This window comes from Ictalurus punctatus, chromosome 2 (genome assembly GCF_001660625.3).
Source record: "Ictalurus punctatus breed USDA103 chromosome 2, Coco_2.0, whole genome shotgun sequence".
NCBI classification, from domain to species: Eukaryota; Metazoa; Chordata; class Actinopteri; order Siluriformes; family Ictaluridae; genus Ictalurus; species Ictalurus punctatus.
The window spans coordinates 18,872,147-18,899,924 of NC_030417.2; the positions used below are offsets into that span (position 1 = coordinate 18,872,147).

Sequence of the window (27,778 nt, forward strand, 5' to 3'; positions counted from 1 at the left end):
GTGTGTGTGTGTGTGTGCTTATCTGTATTCAGTAATCTGTATACATTTTTTTTTTTTTATGCTTGCATTACTCTGATATTCGCTCTGTTCTGGTTATGGATTATTAAACACACTCAATTAATCAGTTTTCTTGGAAAAAAAAAAAAACAAGAAAAGAGAAATCTTGTGTTGGTGAATAATTATTATTTTATTTTATTTTTGGACTTAAAAAAATGGTTGGAAAATAAAACGTAAGTTAAGGAAAGTGTTTTAGGCATTACCACAACCCTGAAAATCTCCTTCCCCCCTTAGCTCACCTTTTATGCTTGCTCAGATTTAATGCCACACCTATTTCCTTTTTTAAAATGTCGAGCAGAGGAAGAACTGCCTTCTTCATTATCTATGATCCACCTTGAGATTAGAGCTGCAACACAGTGGCACTATCTGCATCTGTATTCAGACTGAAAACAGAAGTAGGCGTGGCCTAAACATCAGCTACATCACTCTAGTTCATGATCAGACTCAACTAGAGATTTGTGCGGGATGATTATTTTTATTTATTTATTTTTAAATCTCAATCATGCAGTTAATATTTCTGATCCTGAGATATTTTTGAATTAATTTACCTGGTTCTGTTTAGCTTAATTCAGGAAAGTTTTACATTGGGGGTGCATGTGACATTTGCTCTAACCTTTTGTGATAATCTTGTGATATTATGTTTGTGTGACCGCACGTCAACTACAACTACAAATTTGTTAAAAACTACAAAGTATTTTTAACAAATTAAAACTTTTACCTCCGTCACACAAACACGATCTGTCTCACGAACATTCAAATTCTGTTACGTACCATTTCTTCAAAATGCTCATCTGTGTGTGTGTGTGCAGAAGTATGGAGAAGGAGATGAATCGTACAGTACATATGGGAGAGATTTGTGTAACATTCTGTTCCTCTGAACCTCCCTGTAATTTATCATGGTTTGTTGAGGGATTTTGAGTCTGAACGCTGTGGGATGATTAATGTGTCTGATGCTGGCGCTCATACGCCGTCATCATTCTAATTCCTGCAGCCTGCATTCGCTTGTTTATTTGCTTTTAATGATCTGAACTTTATGGAAATTAGAGCGGGCGAGTGGATCAGGAAGATCACAAATGGGCTTTTTATTCGCTCCCGTTTCTCTCCAGCAGATCTGATAAGATTGGGGGGGATCATTTCTTACCTTCATCGAGTCTTTTGGTCGCCCCTCCAATGGTTTAACACCAGTGATGTCTCGTCTTCATTCACACCTTGCCGCAGATCAACATGATCAATAGTTCTGATTGGGATATGACGCTCAGACACGGCGTCCAATTAAGCTGAGAGCTATGCAGTCTCGGTAATGAGCCATCGTTTCAGCCTGCAATTTCATAATTGCTGGCCCTTTTCCCTCGAAGGGCCACTGCTGGATCGACACTTACAGTCACTTTTCTACTTACAGTGATGTGGTTGGGTTTTACAGGCCAATACAGGTTAAGTGTGCCTCAGAAAGGGAGCAGAAGCAACATCCACCTTCTCTGTAGGGACCATTAGGTTAGAAAGAATCGTGCTTTAACCGTTAAAAGCTTGCTCGTATCTCGGGTCATTTCCCAGTCAAAATGACTTACAAACTACAATTATAGAATAATAACCCGCTAACTAACACTAAAGTTGCATTCTGAAAAGTTTTCATTTGTATAGTGCTTTTAACAATAGATATTGTCACAAAGTAGCTTTATAGGAATAGGGATGTATATTTAGATCCTTAATGAACAAGCTACATAGAGGAGATAAACCTCCAGGAAGAAACCTAGAGAGGAACGAGACCCAAAAAGGGGAGATCCTGTCTGGGTGACCCCGGATAGTGGAATTATATCTCATAACTCATCACAGCATAAAAGTGTAGAAGGGTAAAGACAAACAGTGCTGAGGTTGTTTTCACACTTTGTGTGAACCTGAACCTCTTGAAAATGGTAGTCTGGGGCTCGCACCAGGGATTGGTTAAAGCAAGCCACGCTGTCAGTGCTGCATGCCAAAAATGTGATTGGTTGAACCTGACACATGATGTCTTCCTGATGGAACACCACATCAATATATAAAACCAGACATTCAAAGGACCGGAGTGCTGTGATTAGCATACTTTTGTGGTGCATCGTTTATTGTATACAGTACAAGAACAGCTCCTTGTTTACAGGTATTACTGCTCGATGTCATGCCATGCATCCAAAAAGCGCTGTTCTTCACAGATTGTGTATTGGTACTGTACCAAATAATAAAGGGATGAACCTAGTGCCTACTATTTTGCAAACCCATTTTGTCAGTTGGAATTGATAGATAAAGTGACAGTTGCACTAATATGGTATTGATTCAGCTATGTGTATGTAGATTTGGAGATTTATTATTATTTTTTGCTATGGAATAAGTAAAGAAGGTGTCATGCTGCTGTAATTGCAGGTCAAAACAGATAGGAAAACAAATGTAGCCATTTTTGGACGTCAAGGAGGATCAGGATGCATAATGATGAAACAACAAACTTAATATAATTTGACTGGTCACTTCGAGTCAAACAGAAAAGTATGTTATGAAATGTGGATTTGTTTTCATGATATGCAAATTTAATGACATTATCACAAACTCAAGGTGTTCTTTGCTTTTATAAATGGTTCTGCTTAGAAGCTTGACCCAAAAGAATCATCTTTATTGTGGAGTTTTATCTCTAAGGGTTCTCGCAAGAGACCAAAAGCATCCTTTACCATGTGATGTAACATCATATTTTTTAAACATTCTAATGCTCCAAGAGAATTTCTGTAGGATTTTGTACCGCTAAACTCACCTCACAATCTCACCTTCACCGCCGAAAATTTTTATACATGTCAGCTCTTATAAATCTGGTGCTGCGAGACCGGATTTCTGAAAAGATCTGTGTAATATTTTACATATAACTTCTAAGTATGCTTACAAAAGAGACAAAAAAAACACCGTTTAGTTTGTCATGCATAACATGTACCATCAAATTTGTAAGAATTCTAACATGCAAGAATAATCTAGGACTTTTCACTCAGGTCGACTCTTATAAATCTGGTGCCGTGAGACCGGATTGCTGAAAGTGTTCAATCCTCTATCGAGGGGCCGTGATGGTGATCTCCTGCACTCTTTGCCCAGGCTTAAATGAAGCACCTTTATCCCTGAGGTTAATCTTCGGATAAGTCAATAACCCTCTCTCCAACTTCCTCTTTCCTTATTATTTCATTCGAGCTCTGATGTGATGTGATGTGATGTGAATGCAAGGACATGGATATTTCGGTGCACCTAACTACCATGCATGAAATAATCGCAAATAAAATAAGAACAGAGATTGCATCATTTTGCAATATCCTGTCCTGTCCGGTTCTATTTCCGAACATGTATTTCTATTCCCTTGTGAGATTTCTGCGAGACCCCCCGAGGGAACGGTGTTGGAATTGAAGTTGTTTCCGCACCTCTAGCTGAAGTGGAGTAATTAGTGTAGGTGTGTAGCTGCGATGTTTGTTTGTCATATTTACACGAGAACGGCACAGCAGTAGCGACTCGGTGTCAGTAGATGGCTGTAGGAAAGTGCAGGAAGGAGAGAGCGAGTGCGTCAGAGGCGAACGAGCGGGAAGGCCTTGGTCTCCTCGAAAAGAAGGAAAGGGAGAGGGAAAGAGAGAGAGGGAGAGAGCAAGAGAGAGAGAGAGAAAAGTCCAAGCAGGAGTCAGGTGCGTTTAACACCCTCTGCAGCTTTTCTCTTTTCTCTCCAGCCATTTTTTTTAAAATCATTTTTATTTTTAACTCTTTCACTGCACATCTGAGATTGGAGTGTGTTTCCTGTAGCTTGGTTCTTAGGAAGCCAGGTTGCTTGTAAAACCATCCCACCTAACAGAAGATGAGATTTGATTCAAGTTTGATTTCCAGGTTTAGGGAAGAAAGAAAGTCTTTTCTTTTTTGTCATTTAAGGCATCATCTTCTTGTCATTTGTGCCACACACTAGCGCATGTGCTGCCTTTTTTCCCCCAACACTGTGTGTGTGATTAGAAAAGCCTCCCCCATCACATCACCATCACCCCACCCCTCACCGTCCACCTCCTCTCTCTCTCTCTCTCTCTCTCTCTCTCTCTCTCTCTCCCCTTTTCTATCTTTCTCTGTCTCTCTCTCTCCCCTTTTCCCTCTCTCTCGTTCCCTCTCTGTTACTTTGCGAGCACACTTTTGCTGGACTTCCTCTGCGCACGGATCTTCTCATTAAATGCTCACGTCAAGATTTGTTGCCTGAGCCACGGATTGCCAGAGCGAGAGCTAGACAGATACACAGTAAAGAAAAAAGAAAACCCACCACAAAGAGATCTGCTAGAAGCGTGTTTTTTTTCTTTCTTTCTTCTCCCTCGGTGAAGATCCAGTTCCCTCTTGTTTTCTCCGAGCGTCCTCTTAACAAGCGCTCCAGAGCGATTTCTGTAAAATATAGACGAGAAGAGCAGAACTGGGAGAAGCAGGACGGATTTTAGAACTTGGGAGACTCGGCTTCGCTTTCGAGAAACGAGTGCACCTGACCCCTCGTTCAAAATGATGATGTATCTGTGGGTATGTAACATCCGTCTATGTCCCGGTTTTCAAGATGCTGTGCGTGTGTGTTTGCTGGTTCTGTATCGTGCACCATGCGTTATTGTATATGTGTGTGTGTGCGTGTGTGTGTGTACGCCGTTCTTGTTTATAAATCTTTAATAAGAGTTTTGTGCTGGTTTGTTTTTTGGTTTAAGATGAGAAGTCTGATGGTGAAGGTTCTCTGCACTTATACTCGCACTACTAACTAGTGATGGAACTACTGAATTATGATTTTGACGCAGAAAAATTGTGAATCTCTAAGACAAGTCGAGTGCGATGCATAATGCTGGAAAAGTCTCGTTTCGAGTGTTCTAAGTGACTGTGTCCTGGTCTGCTCATTATCTGCCTCTTCACCTGCCATTATCGCTTCAGAATCAGTCCCAGGCAAAGGAATGACTTCGCCGCACTTAATTGCCCGCGCTATAAATTTAAAGCATCCCCACTGTGCGGCTTTATCAGGAAATTAATCTCTTTTTAACCGGTCATAATCTAACGGGCAGTGACTAAAGAAATGAGGATTGTGGCAATTGTGCTCCCTAGAATAATTCCCAGTTATGAAAAACATTATTTAACAAACTTGTTAAGGAGAGGTCTGGAGTTCCTCATAAATGATAAATGTTGTATGTTTTTCTGTGAGGGAATGCACCGTTTAATTAGTGTTAATGAGTGTGGATTTGTGTGGACTTTTTTCTTATTTTGTACCGTAGTTGTTGTTGGGGGTTTTTTTTTGCCAAATAACTACTAATAATGTATATTACATTATCAAGAGCATGCATTTCCTTTATGTTTCACGTTTATCTAATTCATCCACGCTGCATATCAAAAGCAATAAGAAAATAACTAAATAATTGCTTATAAGTTATATTCTGTGAATTGGAAATAAAATAAAATAAAAAAAAACCCATCACTTTAAGATCGTTCCGAGAATCTTTGATTGCCTTCTGGTGTAACTACAGCAGATTGAATTTTTTGATATTAAAGTGATGAATATCGGATGTTTAATTGAAACGTGGATGGTCTTGAAGGAATAGACACCGCAGAAACAGGCTGAAATTTCCCTCGAGGAGCCGATATCACTCTGTTCCATTTTTACTCCCGTTCATTTGAACAAAATAGCACTTACAGTCTTACTTAAAGTTTCAAATCATGACTTGATATTCCTCAGCATTTGAGTTCTGTTCTGATTGGTCAGAAGGTGATTCATTCCTACAACAGCAGCTCTAACAGTAGTGCAGCTGCAAATCATGGCTTTATATAGTAATGCTCGCATTGTAATACATTAGCGTTACTATGGTAACACACAAACGTAAAAAAATGCGTCTAAACATTCTTATGGTGAAGTTTTCTGTAAGGAGGCATTGTATTTAACACTTTTCGAAGGAGTCTCCAGTGTCAGGTAAAGCTGCAGCATTCTTTTTTTTTTTTGACCCCAGAGTTTACACTTTGCAGTTTCACTGTAAGATGATCATTTTTATTTTGTCTTATTAACTCCTAAAGAGAGGCAGGTGAGGAAACGGCTATTTACATCCGCCATAACTTATGGCATATAACGTATAACGTAAATATGCCATCTGGCATATTTACATCTGCCATAATATAAAGGTAACAGGAACTAATTCGTTTCACGGATGTTCCACAATATTATTAACATAACTAAAAATGGACAAAAAAACCCCTACTTCTTGTTCTTTGGTAAATAATAAATGTTTTAGCTTTGGCAGATTGCTGCGGCATAAGAGGAATAAAGCGCTTCACAACTTCCGTTTATCACATCACCCTGTTGTTAATTATTTTCCTGTAACAGCAACTCTTATAAAAGTGTTTAAAAGTGTTTTGTTTCTCACATATTTAGAACACACCAGATATCTAGAACACCCACTAAAATGAGCCGAAATTATTCTCCAATCTCTGGTAGTGATATGTAGAGGTCTGTCCAGTTCCACCGAATGACCTAAACTTTGTTCGAGGTTACGCACTAACGTACATCGCTTTTAAGAGACATGATAATGAGCACGAGACCTCGTAATTTATCTGCAACCACATACACTTTGTATTATATTTATCATGCCAGTTAGTATTGTGAAAGCTAGCGATTAGCATTCAGCTACTTTGTATAGTGCTAGCTAGTATCTGAAAGATTAGAAGCTAAACTGTTGTTTGTTCACCTTAGCTCATGTTTCCCTCCGTTCTTTGGTGAAAGAGACACTAATGTGTGATTTGAGGTCTTTTTTTTTCAATTCTGAACTTTCATACTTGATACTTTTCTGCTCTAACTTTCTTCAACTTTCTCGTACCAGAGGATTTATTTAGATGCGTACGATTTTAGGGCATCCTGACTCACCCTCCAACTTCTGGTGCATCATCTGGCTGCAGGAGATTATTCCTTATCGCAACATTACAAAAGCACCCTGGCTGTTCGTGTTGAGGGCGCGTCCCGAACAATTCATGCTCTTTGGAAAGCTGTTATTAAAGCTGCGAGGAGGTGTTTTATGTTGTGCTGGATCAAAGTGAAGCCTCCTACATGCTCCTGTTAGGCGTGATAGCTGGTTTGTTAGGAACATAGCATCCAGCCTTGGGTTATTTACCTAGACAGATGGTAGATTTCCTGGTAAGAAGTTGTCTGGGGTTTAATTTTAATCTGGAAATTTCTTTTTATGATATTTAATATGCATTGATGTGCTGGGGGTGTGTATGGTGCCTTACCTTAGTTTCACACTAGCTAGTCTCTTGTGAGCACTTGCATCTTTTGTCGCTTGTAGGTGCGGCCTGTCTAGTGTTTTTAATTTTTTTATTTTATGTAGTTAATGAAACGAGTTTAGTACCAATGAAATAACACACTGTTCAGTGTTAAAACAGATGTTTGATTTACATGCTACATGCAAGCCTTGATTCTGTCTTTATTATCAGATTAGCAAAGAGCGCTAGCTGTATTAGCTATGTATACCCACCAGAGACACCATCAATCTCTGTACTTCCTTCCAAGCTTTCTTTTTCGTCCTAATATCTCTATTTGAACGAATATAATGAAACCATAATTATAAGTTTTTCTTTTGGTTTTGTGCATCAGACAGTAAATGGGAACTAATCACAGGTAGGATCTAAGGTTGTGAGCAAGGATGACAACATCGTGCCATAGGATTGGTCCATAGAATCGTTCAACCCAACCGGTTGGATTTGTTGCTTTGTCTTGTCATATGTAATTTGCATAGAATCTTGAAATGTAGCTTGTCACAAACTTCCCAACTAGTGTTTGCTTTGTTATATGCCTTTGTTTTGATTCTAGTCCTGTCTATGCCTCATTGGTTTGTTCCTCTAATGTGTGCACCTGTTCTGTGTCTCTCATCTAATTAGTGTCTGTTTACACTCTGCTGTTGCTTTGTCCTGTCGCGGTGTGTGTGTGGGTGTGTTTTTATTGCTATGTTGTGAGCCATGTTTTCCTGTTTCTGTGTAAGTCTAGTTTTTCGACTTGCCTGTTTTTGTATTCGATTACGTATCATTCCCGTTTATTGTGTCACATTTGGCTGATTCCTGTTTTTCTGTTATTATCTCAGCGTGTTTAAAAGCGTTTCATTTGTACACGTTCTTTTTGAGATTTTGATTTTGGTTTACGGTTTTCAGTTTGAAGTGTTTTCTGATTATCTCCTGGTTTTCAACCTTTTTTCATTTGTTCATTTTTGATTGTTGTTTTTTTTCTACACTAGTCTAACTCCTCATTTTTTGACAAGTTTGGCCTGCCTATGATTGCGCCTGAGGATTGTTATATCGTTAATAAAGATTTAATTTGCACTTAAATCCACCTGCCTCGGAATGATGGACTACATTTTTGAACACACTTCGTTTTTACTTATTTTACTTTGCTCATCAACACATTACTTTGCTGTTGCTTTGTCGCTGAAATCGTAGCTCTGTCTTGTATTGTAAAGATTTTATTCATAAAATCATATAAAGTACATAAAGATTTTATTCAGTTGGATTATTGTGAAAAGGAAATCATATCCATGATGCCTTTCATACCCTGTCCATTACCCTATCTCCAACCCTCTTAAAAAGTGTTGCATTAGTGCTTTCTCTTTTTTCTTTTTTTTTTGCTCGACTGTCAGTTGGCCCTCCTCCATTTGGATTGTGGTTTTGGTGAACGAATTGATGCAGCAGAAACGCCATCCAAACTGGCCGGCCTGACAGTATTGCTTCTCTCATCTTCAGCCGCCCCTGCTCCCAGAAAAAAAGTGCTTGCGAAGGCACCTCCTGCTCGGAGTTGGCTTTCAATGGATGCTCTGAAAGCAGTTTATTCAATTGATTGATAAAGGTTGCCCTCGATTATATTCCGTGCAGGAAGCGTGACACAGAAGCGAGGTTGGTTTTTTGAGCCTTTGGCTTGGCGAACCTTGGCATCCGTGCTTCCTCAAAAATGAATCGGAATGTAAGCTCGCAACATTTAAAAGGCTCTTTTTGTACAATTCTGCCAAATTCGTAGCAACATCTCGGCCACGGTGTTTACAGTTTAAGTCAGCTTTTAAACTCACAGCTAAAACTGTTCTAGTATTCTATTGGGAGGCAACGAGCAAAAGCTAATTCTTGAATAATACATTTAGATCAATTCCTTGTTCATGTCTTATTAGTGTACTGTACTGTACTGTACTGTACTGTACTGTACAGTATGAAACTTCAATAAACTACAACATGAATTTTAGTCATAAAATTACAGCAATGTCATAAAAGTATAACATACTAATACCTAGAGGAGTTTGTAGGGAACAAACCTGTAGGAAAGTTCATTTTCTCAACCATTTCTGAGAACTGTCATAAACATGTCGTGAGGGATGTCATTAGTTGTCATAACAGTTCATGTGGATTGAAATTCTGATGTCTGAAACATCGCGGCACATTTGAAACAGCGTTTGTCTCCCCCTGCCATGCCGTAAACTCACTACAAAGCAATTTTAAAAATGTGTCATAGCATCAAATTACTGATCGTGTCATAAATGTGTTATAAAGGAGTTATTAACACATGAGAATTAGCACAATTAAACATTAAACACGACATGCGTCATTGAAAATTGTTAAATAGTCATGATAATGCAATATTGGTATATAGCTAGACATAAACTTTCATGACAGCATATGATGTGCTATAACATGTTTATAACTTGATGCAGGGTTTAAATAAAGTAGATTCGTTGATAGCACTGTCTTGTCATGAACATGTGATGAGAGAACATTTTAATAGAATCCTACATCATAAGACTGATATAAACATAAGCATGTCATGAGTTGTCATAACAATTCACATGAAGTGCAATAATATCAGCATTATCTGTTTATCATGATAACTACCACAATGTTCAATGCTATTCAAAGTAGTTAGTGTATGTCTTATGACAGATGTTATGATATGTACTTCTTGACAGCTGTTATTAACATCCTATGTCACATTTTCCAGATACATGATGGGAAATGTCAAAACCTAGTACTGTATGATGTTGTCAGGAACCTGGAAATAACATAATGAGTAAACTCATAAATGAGTTATGATATATTAATGCATGTAAATTAGCACAGGTAGGAATATTGTACTTAGGATGACAAACATGACAGGAGACATGGCCAGAAAATGATAATGCGACATTGGTATTTTGCTAGACAAAAGCTGTGACATGAAGGTAAGCGACTGTTATAAGCTGTAATAACATTAAATAATATAGCAATGACAGATAATGCTGACGTGGCACGGTTGTATCATTGGCGATAACCTGTCATGTAACATCAAATAACATCAGCTATAATCTAAAATAATGTGATAGTGATGCATGGTAACACTTGAACTCTGCATCACAAGGCTGTCATAACCTTGTCATAGACATTTTATGAGATCTTGTCATAACCTTTCACATGCAGTGAAATAATAATGTTTTCAGTAAGTTGCAGTTGTCATAACAGCTACTCTAATGTCACGTTTAGTGTTCTGGTTTGGGCATGGTTTGACAAAGTGTGCACTTCATAACAGCTGTTATTACCAGCTCACGACTTGTGACTTATGTCAGATTTTCCAAATACTTTTATAGGAAATGTCATGGCCGCGTACCAACATCTGCTATAACATGTCTATGACATAATGCATGGTTCAAATTAAGTGGAGAAGGCGGTTACTTGAACCCTGCATCACAACACTGACATATTCATGTCATAATAGTTCTTGTGCAGTACAATAATAATATTGTCAGGTTACCCATTACTGTTAGTTGTCATGATAGCTACCATGATGTCATGGACCTGGATTATAACATGTCATAAGCGTGTTATGAATGACTGTGAATTAATGCTGCCATAATGTTCAATGCTATGACAGCTTATGTCACATGCTGTTTTTATTTTATATGCCTAGTAGTAGTAGTGCATACAATGAATGTTATGATGTACTTCACAACAAATATTATGACAAATGTCATGACCAAGTACTTTACGATGCTTTCATAATTGTGTCAGAATAAGACTTAATGGATTTTTTTTCTGTATGACATTAATGACAAAATATGCTATATATCTCAGAATGTATTACTCAGGAGTTTACTCCTATTGCATTATAACCGTTTTATGTCATTCTGTTTTTAATTTCGGCCAGGCTCAGCGTCACGTTATTCATGCTGCTCTAAAACTCTCTAATCTCAGCCCGTGTGAAAGGTATTAATGGTAACGCCACGGTCCGCGCGGTGCTGCACAGCACAGATTTAAAAATGGCCCCTCTCGACAGAGCTTTGCGACGTATGACAAATCAATGCATAGCATTTTCATAACGAATGGGCTTGGCATTTGCAGTGCACGACGGCTTGCTGACCTGTGACAAGCAGGGCTGCTGCATTTCATTATAGCTCACAAATCGAGAGAGAGAGACAGCCTTTCTGACCCTGCTTGCTATCCCAGCATGCACCGGGGCAAGAAGGAACAAGGCCCGTGTCACGGAGAGGCGATCTCATTTGATTCCGCCGATTCACACCGCGTCCTGGGAGGTTTCAGTCCTGCGTGTTCGATATTAGATTTCCTACTCGCCGTGTTGTTCGCTGTTTATTTGGCGATTCCAGTGCTCTGCGTTTCGAATTGACTTTCTTTTTTTGTCTGGTGTCATCGATGACTGACAAGCACTGACTGCGTTCTAGCATTTGATTGCTACGTGGCATCGTCAGAACGACAGATCGACTTTTGACGTCTATCAAAAGAGTTGTGTTTGGAGATTTTATTTTCAATTTCCCCAACACCAAATCTTTGCATTGGCGTTCATCTTTCCCGGATTTGCAATGCATAGTCTTTTTCATATAATGCGTTTCTATATGCGTAGCAGGAGCCTAAGCACTACTGTGAATATTAGCATTTTATCTTTTCCGATCTAAACGCACCAACCTTGAATGATAAGCATGGAATGTTTATCTTTTATCATGCAAGCACTTTTGGTTTTGTTTTTTCAAAACAACCGAAGATGAGAAACGAACGCAGAAAAAAATCCATGTAGGCTCTCGCTGAACGATTGCAGCACTCCGTTATGCTCTGCTACGCCGAGTACGACCCGCGACGACCGCAGACTCCGTAATGAAATTCTTCGCCGTCGAAAAAGCGGAGAAGCTCTTCCATAAACGTGTCTTTATTATATCAGAGTATTCATCACTGTAAAAGGAATCGAGTTTGTCCACATATGGCACAGAGCTTTGCAGTCATGGAGGGGACTTTAGTCTTTTTATTGAGCCTATAAAACCAATACTGCACACACACACACACACATACACACACACACGCACACACTGCAGTGGAAGGATGGGAGGAAATCATTTTAGAGTCCAGCAAAAAAAAAAAACAGAAGGGATGGGAAAATACCTTTGCGATAACAGTTGCAGCCGAGCGTCCGGGAAAGACCTGGATGAAAACTGGAGATTATTGTGATTTCAATGGAGATCAATGAAGCTTTGCTAATAATTCACGACGGGGAGAACTTCCAGGGACGTGGCATTTATCTACAAATATCAGCACCAGCCACAGCAATCGCCTCCAGTCCTCTCCACCAGTTCTGATGCTTGGTTTAATAATGAATGACCATTAAAAAGAAAAACCCAACCGAATCATTTACAGCCATGGTGTTGACCCGGCATGTTTTGAATGTTGTTTGTCAAGCTGTTCATTGTAGAGATCACCGAGCATGATCGAACGGTTTAAACGCTCACGGCGACTGGAAAATGTCAGTCCACTGAGAAACATTACTTGAGACATGATTCCTTGCAAATATTTTAATATACTCTAACTAATGACTGCTTTATAAAAGTCTAATAATGTTCGATATATAATTCCTTGAAAACCTTGAATCGTAAGTTACCGGCTAAATAATTATAAACAACACCAACGCAGCGAATTCTGGATTCTTATTGGTGCAGTTATCATTGCTATAGTAACCGCTCATTGACAGGGATTTGTTTGGCAGACGACGTGCAGAAACGGATTGTTGAAATGGTGAAGCTTTCTATATGTTTAAGTAACATTTATGGAAGGAGTCTCCAGTGTCAGTCCTTTGTAACAGTCAGAAGTAAAGTTGTAGCTTTAAGTTTTCTGAGAGTTTGTCTGTTTTTTTTTTACGGCCGTATTTCTGTCTTATTAGCTTCGAGAGAGGGGCTGGTGATAGCTGTGTTAACGTAGATGATAAAATGAACTCACTTTGACATTCCTTCATCATCATTAAATATAACAATAAATGGATAAAAATTAAAGATTAGTTTAAAAACTAATCTTGATCCGATGATCAGGGCCGATTATATCCTGTCAATCAAAAGAGGGCGGGAAAACATAGATTTGGTGCTGTGTGTAAAGGTGATGTCTCTTGTGTGGAATGATGACAAAACTGCAGTTTGTAATCTCTGTAAGCTCTGCACTGCTAAAATTTTACACCGGACTCTGCAGCAGTGAAGCGGGAGTTTTGGCGTCGAATCTAATTTTATTTTCCCATGCTGCTCGATCTGAATTAACGTTCCAGTACACTGCTGAAAGATTTAAATGAAGATGAGTTGGCAAAAAGTGTATATTGCACAGAAAAAATATATTTGTAGAGTAGTGTATTTCATATCCAGTTAATATAAATATATAAAAAAGTTGATATTATATATTACCAGTTTGGTGTTCAGTGATGAAGTAGATATACTTTTGTTTGTGGTGAGTGAATGTCAGACTAACAGGAGTTTTTTAGAATTCAGTCAATGTTTATATGAATTAATAACGTTCAATAAGTTAAGAAATCTTACTTGAATCTTCAGAATTTAGTTCATGTGTTAATGTTAATTAGAGTAATGTGTGTTCTGTTTGAGACCAGTTACTGTGAAACAACTTGTTGAAATGGAGAGAATAAAGTTTTTATTTGCATTTCTTTCAGAATTGTGGAATTAATTATTATTCATTTAAAAGAAGGCATAAAAGGCAGAACTATCAGTATCGGTTATCGGCATTGGCCGATATCACTCTAAATAATCGGTTATTGGTATCGGCTGAGAAATTTAGTATCGGTGCATTAAAAATGATTCCCTTCACAGTGGCAGTGTGTGTTTTTGTAATGATCTGGAATTATCCGGAGTTTCTTTCATAACATTACAAAAATAAGGTTAATAGTGTCTTATGCGCTTAAACTTACTTAATAATAATTAAGACTAATGTTCCGTTTGCTTGATTAAATTATGACATTATAAGCATGTATAAATTGTTAATAAACATTACAGTTGCTTTATAATTATTCACAGGTTGTGCATTACAGCCTGCGGCTTTATAATGAAGGTGTTCCTCTGAAGAATATAAAGGATTAATCACAGAGTTCGCTTTCGAACAGAGATACTGTCCCTGAAGTGAGCGCACTTCAAGTGATTTAACCCCGTCTGACCCGAAATGTCACGAGATTAAGGTTTTTAATTAGCAACGTGGAATTGAAGTGCGCGTTTCGTAGCTTACTCGCACCCTCCACACGGGGGCAGGGGGGTGCTCGCTGGGTCTGAAGTACAGACTGATGTCTCTGCACACCTTGTCAGGACTTCCATAATACAGTATGATAAGGTTCTGTTTGGGATTTGGGTTGAAAATGAGGTTTGGTCTTCAGCTCTGGGGGATACTTTATATTGATAAAAAAGACAAAGAAAAAGTTCTGTCGCAAACTCAAAAAATAACCTTGGCTTTAGGAGATTGTATCTGCCAGCAAATCATCATACAGGATGAACAAAGGATGAATGTAACAACACGGCGGCGTTGACCATTCAGCTACTGTGTAAAACCTTCACTAATGAAACGAATGGATTTGAAGAGCTGGTATGATAAGCTGGAGGAGAAAGCCATTTTGTAGATGTAGAGCTTCTGTAGATGTTCTACAAGATAATATAAAAAATAGACGTTATTCAGGCTTTATCAGACCTTTAGAGATTTTAAGTGTTCTTGGTAACCCTCTGTATGTTACTTTGGTTATGGCTCTTATTTTGTCTGTTGCTTTTGTCGATAGTAATAACTTTTTTTCTTCTTTTTCATTTCATGATTCTGGGTAAATCTGGGGCTTTGTTGTATATAGTTATCATTTTTTTAAAAAATTATAATAAAAAAGGAGTCACAAAATATAGTATAAAATTCATTATATATAATAAATATATATAATTATTATATTTACCATAAATGTTCTGCCACTTTAGATTCAGCTATTTCGTGCACATTCAAACATTTTGTGCAGCAGATCAAATGTCTAGATTCGTGTTTTTCATTGTTTACTATTTTTTTTTTTTTTGTTGGGGTTGGAGGATTTTACTAGCTTTTCTTAGTTTAGCTAGCTGGAATGTCAAATCTTTGATCACAAAATGGATCTTCACTAAGATATAGTGTTAGGTATTACATGTTGTTGCACGTATGAATGCCTTTGTTTAAAACTAGTATGCAGATGTTGACATCCGAGTGATGATGTAAGAAAAAAATAAAGGGTGGAGGGGTGGGTGGGTGTATGTTGGAGAGAGAAGCACTTCTCACTTTTCTCCTAGCTCTGCGCTTTTTCAGGCTTCGATAAGACCGAGTCGTATCAGCAGTCTCCGCCTGCCTGGTTTTTAATGCCTGTAAAGGGCCAGATATTGATTTCATCAGATCGGACTGTTGCACAGGAAACCCATATAGAGAGAAAACGAGAGACGAGAGGAACAAAAAAAAAAAAAGAACGATTCCTATAACGGTGGAGGTAAAAGATACGACGCCGGACGAGGCGTAGAAGCGAATCTTTTGTCGGCCGTGTGAATAAAGAGGCCAGAGGGTTTGCATTTTAGAGATAGGTGACTGATTTCACACTCGGGGGAATCGGGTAAAAGATAGGGACGCGGATCCAAGTCTTCCCTTCAAGGTGCACCATATCGCTTTGGTTAGATAATAACAACACGGCTTTTCCCAGCCGCCTTGGGCTCCATTGCTCACTGTCACTCGTACCCACGATGCTTTGCCAGCTCAGACGGGCACAGGAATGAGTTATTGTTTGGATGACTGCAGAGCGAGAGAATGCAGAGAATAAACCGTTGCTTATTTGCTCAGGCGTTCTACAATCGCCACTGCAGGGCTAATCCTTTATTGATGCGAGGTTGTGTTTGGCATTTTCGGAGCAAAAAAAAAAAAAAAAAGCAATTGTCCTGCCTTTCCTGATTCATTGCATGGCGTCGCCTTCATGCTTGTCGAATTCTATGTAGATATAATTCCACACCAGTGTGAATGGAAGACATTTATTCCTCCCACATGTTTACACAATCTTGTATATTGTTGATTTTCTAGTGCAGGCAGGATTTATAGCTAAAAGGCTCTAGAGATTGTACACCATTTCCTGAAACAAAGTCTATAAATTGCAAAGGAAATTATTTATAACCCATGCTCACATTCCGAGACCCCGTGCTTGAGCGAGGTGCCACGCGGAGGCACTCCTTGGTCATTCGTGATATCACTCCTCCGTTTTTTTTTTTTTTTAGCATCGTCTCCCGCTTAAGCGAAATGATCCCGAACAAAAGGGCCTCTAGCATCATCCGTTATCTGTAACAAAGCAACAGAATGTTCGAGCGCTCATGATCATCCGTTCTTGTTTCCTCTCTCACGTTAATGGCACGCATAACAAACGGCGACCATGTGTGTCGCATTCTGCCAAGTTTTGCAACTGATTTATAAAAATCTAAGCACGAGTGTTTCATTTTAGCCCTACGTTAGAGCATTCACAGTTACAAGAGGCACAACTTTCTGACATGCTGTTGCAGTGGCGTAAAGCCCTCTACGTAAAGAGAGCGATGCGGCGGCACTTTAGTCCTTTATTCTGCCCAGCTCTCTCACCTCACCTGTACACTCTTGCTCAAGCTTCCGAAGCTTCAGCACTGCAACGCTCATGATTTTACTCACCGATCTTACTCGCTTACATATGCTGTAGCATATGCAGTGCATTCTGGGACTTGGAGTATTTTGCTCCAGTGTCTCCACTCCGTCTATGCTGGATTTCTCATTAACATGGCGGTGAGCGTAACGTCGCGCTAAAATCACACTGTTTAATACAACTGCAAGTGACAAATATTTCCAAATAAACACCTTTACTGTGTTTCAGGATGAACTTTTCCTTTAAGCCGACACGGAACTTCATCCCGTTGTGATAAAACCTTCAACCGTTCAAAGCAGGAACATCTTGAAAGGAACGTCTCCGGAGCCAGTTTTCGGCTTGTTGAGCAAAGATGTGCTTTCATGTGCAGCCAGATTGGAGCTCGTAGTCTCATTAGGACCGTGTGTGTGTGTGTGTGTGTGTGTGTGTGTGCTAGAGGTGACCAGCCTACATGGTCATAACGAGCTGGACATGATACACAGTTGGGTGACAGGAAGGTGTCACTTCCGAGCGCTCCATAACAAGAATTCCAATCCAGATCAGGTCTAAAAGCCATGTCTGCAGGTGATGCCTTAATTATGGCAACTCATTTTTCTGCCACGTTTTGAGAAATACCGTTGTTATTTTTCCCCCGATGGCCTTTTATCATGTAGTGCTGTAAAATCGGTGTAATTTGCAACGAGATTGATTCAATTGAGCTTTTAGAGATGACCAATCATGTAACAACGTGCCTCAACCTAAACAAGCAAGAAAGTGCATGACTTGTGTTTAACTGCATTGGTGACGATCGCCTTAACGCTCATGCACCGCTAGTTCGGTTAAAAAAATAGCAACTGGTGATTATTATGCTTCATAGCATAACACCTGATCATTAGATAAGTATTCACCCCCTGAAGTGTGCCACAACCTGGAACACTTGTATTTTTGTACACTTGTGAATTTTTGAAGCATAATGGTGGCAGCATCATGTTTTTTCAGGTTAGAAACTTACAGTGGATTGCATAAGTATTCACCCCTTGAGTGTACCACATTTTGCAGTGTTACAACCTGGAACTGAAATGGATTTTATTTGCAATTTATGAAGCATGGTGGTGGCAGCATCATGTTTATCTGGCGGTTTTTTCCCCCCTTTTTGTTCTAAATGATTTTGCAAGCTATATTAATCCCCCCTTCAATATTATGGGTTATTTTGTGTAGATTTGTGATGTATAATCACAAGTAACAGTTCCATGTGTTCACTATGCATGTATTGATACTGATCCTGGTATCAGGTATTGGTCCGTTAATGTGCTTGTTTACTCATTGAAAAAATGCCCCAAAACCAACATCCGATGTCAGGTGATACTATATGATATAAACCTAGTGCACATCGTCATGCTAAAGAACAGACAATATGGACATATTTCACAATTAATGATGGCATTCAAAGTGGAGCAGGCTGCAGACTGTGTGTTTGATTTATACTATGTAACTTTCTCATTTCTGTATCATAATCGGTATCTATGAGAATATAAAACTTGTAGTCGGAGTGAAAACAATGGTCTTGATGCAATAATGCAAAAGTGGAAACTTTCAAATCGGGCTGAGTAATAATGCAACACACTGTATTATTGATGTTTAAAAAAGGTTTCGATGAGCTCTGATTTACACAACCTGAGTCTGAACACAGCATGTTGTGACTGCATTAGCATCTGTAGCTAAAGTAATGATACGGCGCTAATAAATCATCGCCACTTAAATTAGCAATTAGCACGGGGGGTGGGGGGGGGTCTATCAAACGTGACATTAAATTATTTAGTAAGGGAGCTGGGGCACTGGGGTAATTAATGCACAGAAATATTAATGTTTAAAAAACCCTCTCAGACACACACACAATCTCTCTCTCTCAGACACACACACGCATGATAGTTTGACGCCGCAATTTAGCTAATAACACCTCACAACATTTGGCTACTACACTCGAGCATATGGAGTAGTAGTGTGTAAAAAATAAAACGTGTGTGTGTGCAGGAAAATAAGGCGTCATTTATATTATAAGCACTGACCTCTGCTCTGCACCATTCCCGTAGATTTGCTTGCATATTAGCAAAATTGTGCTGACGGGTTCTGTGCGGCGAACAATAGCGCTGAGGCACACACACACACACACACACATACACACACACACACAGAGCGAGTCGCTCTCGCTCTTTCTTTTATTCTCTCTCCCTCAGCTAGTTGCGACAGCTCTCATTCCCAACCCCCAAAACACACACACACACACACACACACACACACACACACACACACACACACACACAGAGACATACTCACTATCCTTGTGAGGACCTTTCACTGACATCATCTAAAACATAATCGGTTTTCCTCTTGGGGACCAGCCAAATGTCTCCATAGGTTTAAAACTGTCCGATATTCCTATCCTTGTGGGGACACTTGGCTTCCAATAAGATGTATAAAAACATAATAGCCTTGTGACAACCTTCCACTGACATATATCCTTAACCTCAGCGACAAAAAAAGCTTTAGGCTATTTATTAATGAAAACAGCAGTTTTTGTCAAATTAATTAAACAATTAAATGTGGTAAGAAACAGTTTTAGTCATGGGGACCAGCTAAATGTCCCCACAAGACCCCCCCCCCACCCAAAACCTCAATAATAACCTAAACAAACAAACAAAAACCAAACAAAATAAGAACAACCAAAAAACGCACACACAAACACACACACACACACACACACTTGTATTGCTATACTTGTGAGGACCTTCTACTGACGTAATCCTAACTCTAACCTTAAACTTTTTTAAATATGAAAACTTTCTACATTTTTATTACTGTACTTGTCTATTACAGTATGCTGATATGTTACTGAATCCTATTTTGTTGGGTATTCCCATCTTTATGGGGGAACACCCTTATTCATCCCCATTAAGATATAAAACCACACACACACACACACACACACACACACACACACACACACACTAGGCTTTTTCTAGGAAACCTTTGAAACAATGGTGAACATCATTAGCTGTAGTATGGCCTCGATAGACGAGAGGATAGAACGTGTTGTGTCAAACACGCCGAGCCGCCTGTGGAGAGTGTTCCTGCGCTTCACACTCTATTGAAAAGCGACAGAGAATGACCGAGCACGGACGCGCCGTCTATCCCTCCACCACGAGCCATGTACATTACCAAGCTATTTATCATGACAAAGCGCCATTGGAGCGCCCGCGTTGGCAGATTTGCGTGCTGTTTTCCTCAGCCGTATCGTCCCCATATCATCTGTAGCGATTCCTTGGGATTCGTTCCATTATCTTTGTGTATAATGATAATAATAAAAAAAGAGAGGGCCGAGATAATAGAATAGAGCTTTTCAATAAGAGAATGAGCTTTACTTCTGGGTACGACCTGCTGAATGGAAACGTAAATGAATAATAATGATTTTTTAAGATGCAAACGTTGGTGATTAGTCGCATAATGACATCACATTAAGGTTCTTTTGTGTTCGTGTGTGTGTATGTGTGTGTGTGTGTGTAAAACTGATAAATAATTTAAAGCCCAATATATATATATATATATATATATATATATATATATATATATATATATATATATATATATATATATATATATATATATAGTGTTTATGGGTGTCTGCATTCCTAAATTGCACTCCACTGGAAGCTAAACGCCCAAGGAGACGACCTAAGGCCAGGTGGGCTGATGACATCAGAAAGTTCGCTGGAATCAATTGGCAACAAAGGGCACAGGATCGTAGTTGGTGGCGGTATTCAACAGAGGCCTACGCCCTGCAGTGGGCCGTGAACGGCTGAAGAGAAGAGGAGAAGATATATATATATATATATATATATATATATATATATATATATACAGAGGTGGACAACTGATAAATAATTTAAAGCCCAACATGCTATATATATATATATATATATATATATATATATATATATATATAGCATGTTGGGCTTTAAATTATTTATCAGTTGTCCACCTCTAACAGACATGCTGTCACAGTGTCTTCTCCAATGCCGCTCGCTGACGGCGATGTTTCATAATGCTCTTATTTTCCCAACTGCAGCGAAGTCGATCGCTCACACCCACTATCTGTAGCTCTTCTTGGATTTAAACCAAAAGTGGCCATGGCCTCAACCACAAGGTTTCTTTTTCTGAATTTTTGTGGTAAAACAAAAAACAGTGCTCCTCCTATACTTATCTGTGTGTATTTGTTTACGACACATCTGTTCATTCTGAATAACGTACTTGTATATCGGTTATATCCCTATACACTTATTTTTTACACGCCATTCATACACTAAACCCTAAAATCCGTCTGGGAGGTACACGGTTCCAGCCTGTACATGATCAGAATAGTTCATTTTTAATGATAATAAATATTCCACTTTTTAATCAAGGAAACCCCGTCATATAAAAGAAACGCACGTATCTTTTGTGCGTTACTTCCTGAGGGGGGTTACTTCCTGGTTTCACGTACATTATAGCAGCTATAAACGGTTGTTCTCTTTCTCTTGACGTTAATCAGACGGAAAAAAATGGCTGTTCCGTGTCAGAAAGAAAGCACTGATAAAATGCTGGACACTCCTTCCGTAAATGATAATAGCTGTCATTAGCTGTTACTATAGAAACGATAACGTACTAGAACGATTAATATAGCATGCTATAAATCTGTCGTTTCCAGATGCACTACTTTCAGAGCTGCAGTTATAGAAAACGAATCGAGAAAATACAGCACAGTGATGTTAGAATTGTAATTTTGAACGACACTTTTTTTCCCTCCTCTAATGTATTTTTTAATGAGACACCAAAGAAGTAAAAGTGGACTTGTATAATAAATTCTGCATATGAATCATATAGTGTACATCCAGCAGAATTTGGATGCAGATAAGACACTTTGACACACACACACACACACACACACACACACACACACACACACACACACACACACACACACAGATATTTCTATTTGCCCAAATAGTGCAGCCTTTCTATTTAAACCTGGCAGATGGATAACCTTAGACCGTGGTGAATTATGAATAAAAACAGCACTCGGTGTAGCTTCTCTCAGACTCTTAAAGTCACATCTGTCTGCTAACAAAATCCAAAAAAAAAAAAAAAAACCACAGTGCTGTGTGACTATGAATACATTTCCCTATCAGACAGACATGGGGTATTAAACAGAATTATGGGTGGCGTGGAAAGGCGTTGAATATAACTTTGATCCATGAAGATGAGGTGACATTTTTACTCTCACCAGTCACATAATATATCGAGAAAATGTTAAATGTGACATAATTGAGTCCGTTTCATAAATTATACTAAATAAGTTGTTATATCCATCTCCGACTCCAAGGCTTATATCATTTTTATTGGCATAGGTATAGAATAAATTAAATAAGAGATGACACGTTTTTCTTTTTCTTGGGATTGGGTTTCATGTATCTGTATCTGATTTTCCATTTCGGTTAAAAATCTTCTTTTAAAGGTGTGGTTTGTCATTTTTGAAAGTGTTTCTAGACGTGTGATAATCAAAGAAATACTTAGTTCAATAAAAAACAAGATTCACAATATTTCTATTCAGTGGTAAGTTTTGTTGCATCGAGCTTCTATTTAGAATTTTACAACCCAGAATTTAGCCCCGTCCATAAATTGGAATCTTTACCGCTCTGAAACTGATCATTGTCCAATAAAGGCAACATTCTGAAGTGTTTTATTAATTTTATGCTACAGGACTTTTCCTACAATCTGGATTTTTATTAATTAAAGAATGGGACTTTTTTTATCCATTAATAGTTACGTTTAATGTTGTGGAACATCCTTGAAACAAACAGTCCCTCTCTCATCAGTCTCACCACTTTTCTCTCTCTCTCCCCCCCCTCTCTCTCTCACTCTCTCTCTCTCTCTCTTAATTTAATAATCTCTAAAGTTAATAAGTGAAAAAAAACGCAGCTTTTCGTGTTGCAGGAAACCACAAAGCTGTAAAGTTACCTTTTACACTGGAGACTCCTTCCATACATGTTAAATAAACATCTCCTTAGAGAAAAGTGCACCACATCAACTATTCACTTTTTTTTTCAGTTTACATGGAGCATCCGCTGTGCAATTCCATGTGAATGAGTTGTTACTATAAAAACAGTATTGACACCTTCTGACCAATCAGCATTGAGAACTCGTTTGAGATTCCTTACGCGTGCAGTAAATAGCGTTAATTAGTGTGAACCTGAAGACGTTTCCTCTTCAGTAAGCAGGAACGATGAGGAAGATAAACATGGAGTAATTTGTGGAGATCAGAGGCACTTGCAAGTCTAGGTTATGCGTGTCTTTTAAAGCGTGTGCTAAAAGAAGCGTTCACGCAAGTTGATCTCTGACATCCACGTTCCATTTGTACATGCCGGGAGCGGAAGAGAGTTCATTAGCATCGCCAAAGACTTTTATATTAACACATTTATCACCCTGGAACATTTTCAATCGATGGCATCATTGCCATTTCTATTTTAAACTGTGCTTAAGCTAGTGTGTGTGTGTGAGTGTGTATGTGTGTGTGTGCGTGTAGGGTTGGAGACTGTATTTGTGTGTTAATGTCCACTGTTTGTTGCTGGAAGTTCTCTGGAAAACTCTATTGGTAGTGAAAAGAGAAACAACATCTGTGCTAGTGCAAATTACAAGGCTTTCTTGAACTCAGGTCACACTTTACACCTTCTGATCTTGTCTCTCTCTCCCTCTCTTTCTCTCTCTCTCTCTCTCATACACACACAACCACACACACACACACACACACACACACACACACACACACACACATTTGTCCTACTATCCCGGTGAGGACCTTCTACTGACCTGATTATTAATTATCTACCTAAATTTAACAGTAACCTTAACCTCACTAAACAAAAGGAAACCCTTTGGCTCTTTTTTTTTTCTAAATAAAAGCTGTAAAAGAAAATGGGGGCAGATGTCCTCATAATATCAAAACGGTCAGATATTTAGGCCCTACTAATAGGTTTTAAATCCATTTTTGCTCAGATAAATCAAAATAAATAAACAAATGAAGCAGCTGACAGAGAACACTTGGCTATCTGAATGAAAGATAATAAAAGATTGTTGTGTGTTTTCGAGAAGCAGCCTGCGAGGTTCTCCTGCGTTCTCCCTCATCACAAGTGTCAATGTCGTCATTTCTAATCAGCAATTAATACAGAACAGGAAAAGGACGGGACACTTTTCAAGCATCAGCCCATATTCTTTTGGGCATTTTATTTCCAAATTACAAATTTTATTTGTGTGTGTGTGTGTGTGTGTTTTAATCACAGGATCTGGACCATGATGCTTGTGACAGGTAATTTCCGTAATGCGGCTGACAGAGATGGATTACACAGAGGCCTATTGGATCGCGGCGCTTTTGTGCGTAGGTGATAAGGCTGGCTAAGGGTTATCTTGCTATGAGGGCCCGCAACGATACGGCGAGCTAATAAGTCCCGGGATAATACAGTGCAAACGACTTCAGGAGCTTCTGCTAAGGAGGAAAGAGATGGCAAATGTTGATCCAGTCGATGAATTGCTCATTTCACACTCACTTTGGTCATCTGATTTAATACAAACTAGTGGCGTTTGGTTAAACGGTCACTTAAAACCTGTGTGTTATGGATTCATTAAATGATGCAACAGGTGTTTGCAAAAATGATCTCTTGTTTTTTGTCCTCCGGCAGAGAAACGTTAACACATTAACCAAAATAAAACCTGAACTTCATATTAGTTTTATGTAAATAGCACTTTAAACAATTGTCAGTGTTTCCCAAAGTTATGTCATTATTTACTTGGGGAAATTTCCTCATATTCATTGTCGGGTTACACACTGAGGCTCCCTATTGAGATTATGGAAATCACTTGCGTGTAGCGTCTAAGATGAGGCTTTTCAATAGCACCTAGACCATCTTATTAACACCCCCCAAAAATGAGGGACAGAAAATGAGACCTGAAGAAGATTTCATTTTTTCCCCTTTGTTGTCATTTGGAATAACATGTAACATAAAAGCAAATTAAAAATTACAACTAAGAAATTGATATTTATATATATATATATATATATATATATATATATATATATATATATATATATATATATATATATATATATATATATACATACATACAGTATGTTTGATATATGAATGAAAAGGTTAAGTGAATCCAATAGGAGTCTAATATATCGCCAGAACATTGTTGTTTGTAATTGTGACAAATTTGGTTTCATTTAACAAAAATGGCTTCCATTATTGAGCAGCTTATAAAATAGCACTTGATCCAGTACATCCTATTATTTTGCACTTTCAGTTTTTTGTAGAGAGTTAATCAGGCACACAACTTAATGAAGCCACAAGACCACGAGATACAAAATCGAGGTCAGGAAATTACAATGTGTGCAGAGGATGTCATTTTATCTCATGTTAAAGACAACCCACACTTTGAAGGTTGCATTAAAATAGCAGACAGTGGCACTGGACTTAAAACTTCTTGATGCTTGAGCTACCATCATGCAAGAAAAGTGAACTTCAGTTTTGTATGTAACTGACACACCTCAGTTTTAGACAAGACCCCCCCATGTCAGTAACTCTCACGTAAACTTCTAAATAGCGCTTACATCTGTAGTAACATAATGGCTGATACAGTGTGTAATTTCTGTATTATTCTGTATTACAGCAGCAGATCTACTATATATAATATCATACTGTTTTGGGGAATATTTAGGCTTTCCATGTAGGACCGCCCACATCAGCACAACGTGGCTCACAGGACTCAAATGCTTTTATTATGGAAACATTTTAGCCGTATCTAGGAGGCGATCAGAATATTAATGCTGAGCTTCCTCTCCATTCGAAAATTTATAGAGTTGATGTGAACCAGCATGAGCCCTGTCGTCGGCCTCATGTAGTGTTATATCTTCTCTGTGGTGCATTTAATAATTGGTGCTCATTTTCATCCGTGCCACCGTGGTGCTGCAGCAGCTGGATAATTACTGCAACCCAGCCTTAATTCCGTCCATGTCAATGTCCCTTCGTTATTATTATTTATTTAAGTAAGTTCCAGACTTTAACACTGTCACAGCTCCTATTCATGCCTCTCTCTCCATCTCTCTCTCTCTCTCTCTCTCTCTCTCTCTCTCTCTCTCTCTCTCTCTCTCCTTCCTTGCAGTATTACATGTGCAACACTTCATTGTCAGTGCTAAAGTTACATTATAAAAAAAGGGTTCCTCTAGGGTTCTTTGGATGAGTAAGGGTTCTTAGCATTCTAAATATTGATCAACTTGGAAAATCTTTTCTAGGATTCATTTAAGGATTCATGATTTTGCCTAGACCCCCTCCAAGGTGTCCCCCACCTTGTGCCCCATGCCCCCTGGGATAGGCTCCAGGTTTCCCCTGACCCAGTAAGGATAAGCGGTACAGAAAATGGATGGATGGATGGATGGATTTTACCTACAGGACATTTTTAAATGCACTTAAGATAGATATGTTTAGTTTGTTTTCCAATATCTTCCGAAGATCGCAAATTCGAATCTTGATAACGCCTGATGGCCGTTCTCTCTGAGTAGGAGGAGCATACTCTACTCCTGCTCCTGTCAATCACAGTGACACTAGCCAATCGTGTTACTCTGTGAGGTCATGTATGAGGAAGGGGGCAGATCGGCTGGGGGTGGGAATTGGCAGGGGGAGGAAGGGAGGGGTCGCAATTCTGATTGACAGTGATGAATGAATGAATTAATTAATTAATTAATTAAACATCTGTACCTGCATATATTTTCTATCATTTTTAAATATTTAACATGTCATTTCTAATAATAGATAAAAGTATATTTAGGCATTTGAATTCTCTTACTATTTTAAATATATATATTTATATATATTTTTTCAATAAAAATCTCTGACATTTATTTGTTTTAAGATAAACTCCCCAAAAACTCTCATTCAAACAATTATTTATCTATTTCATTGATTTAAAAAAAATGAAACATACAGTTTATATTTAATGACCTGTATCATTATGCATATCATATAGGATTAAAGTGCTCCACTTTAATGCCTTCTTCATGTACAGTAGATAAAGATACTTAACTTCTTAAAGGGGTTCCATTTGAAACCTTATCTGATAGGGTTCTAAAGAGCACCTTTAAGTACCTTTACTAGTCTACAGCAATCAGTCGTGTCGACAGTTAATTTATTTTTTTTCCCACGGAATGACTGCAATGCAGGGTTTGAGTTCCACTGAAATAGCTGCAATAATCATAAACAGTAATTAACAAACAACAAATAACACAGTCCTTTCACATAACACATCTGTAAGCTGACACGACAGGTTTGGAGTTCAATTTGCTGTAAAAAAAAAAAAAAGAAAAGAAAAAAAAGAAAGCAATCCTGTGGAGGTGAAGTGGTCGGGTGAGAGGAGCTGAACTTCACCCTCACAGTACAGAGATGAAATCGAACATGTCCTGTCATAACCATAACGCGACGTCCAGATGTGACCTCCAGGCAAGTGTTTAAGCCTCGTCCGTCCCGCTGCGTGCGTTCTGCTCAGGAGATGTTTTCTCTCGGAGCTGTTTGGTGCTGGATGTTTCTTCCACATCGCCATAATTAATGAGGAAGCAGCGTGTGCCTTCTATTAACACTGCAGGGAGAAACAGAATTGGCCTGCTTTCGTATGTTGTGGCAGATTTAAGGACCTGAGCACACAGCAAATAAATGGAAGGGCTTTTAATGAGCTGTGGGAGTT

The 27,778-nt window shown here is 38.7% G+C and overlaps 1 protein-coding gene across 2 annotated transcripts in view; it reads left to right on the forward strand.

Annotated features, from left to right (window-relative positions):
• The window catches only part of rbfox1 (RNA binding fox-1 homolog 1), a 325,104-nt gene that overhangs the window by 126,467 nt on the left and 170,859 nt on the right, over nucleotides 1-27,778 (forward strand). The gene's annotated exons all lie outside the window — the stretch shown is intronic.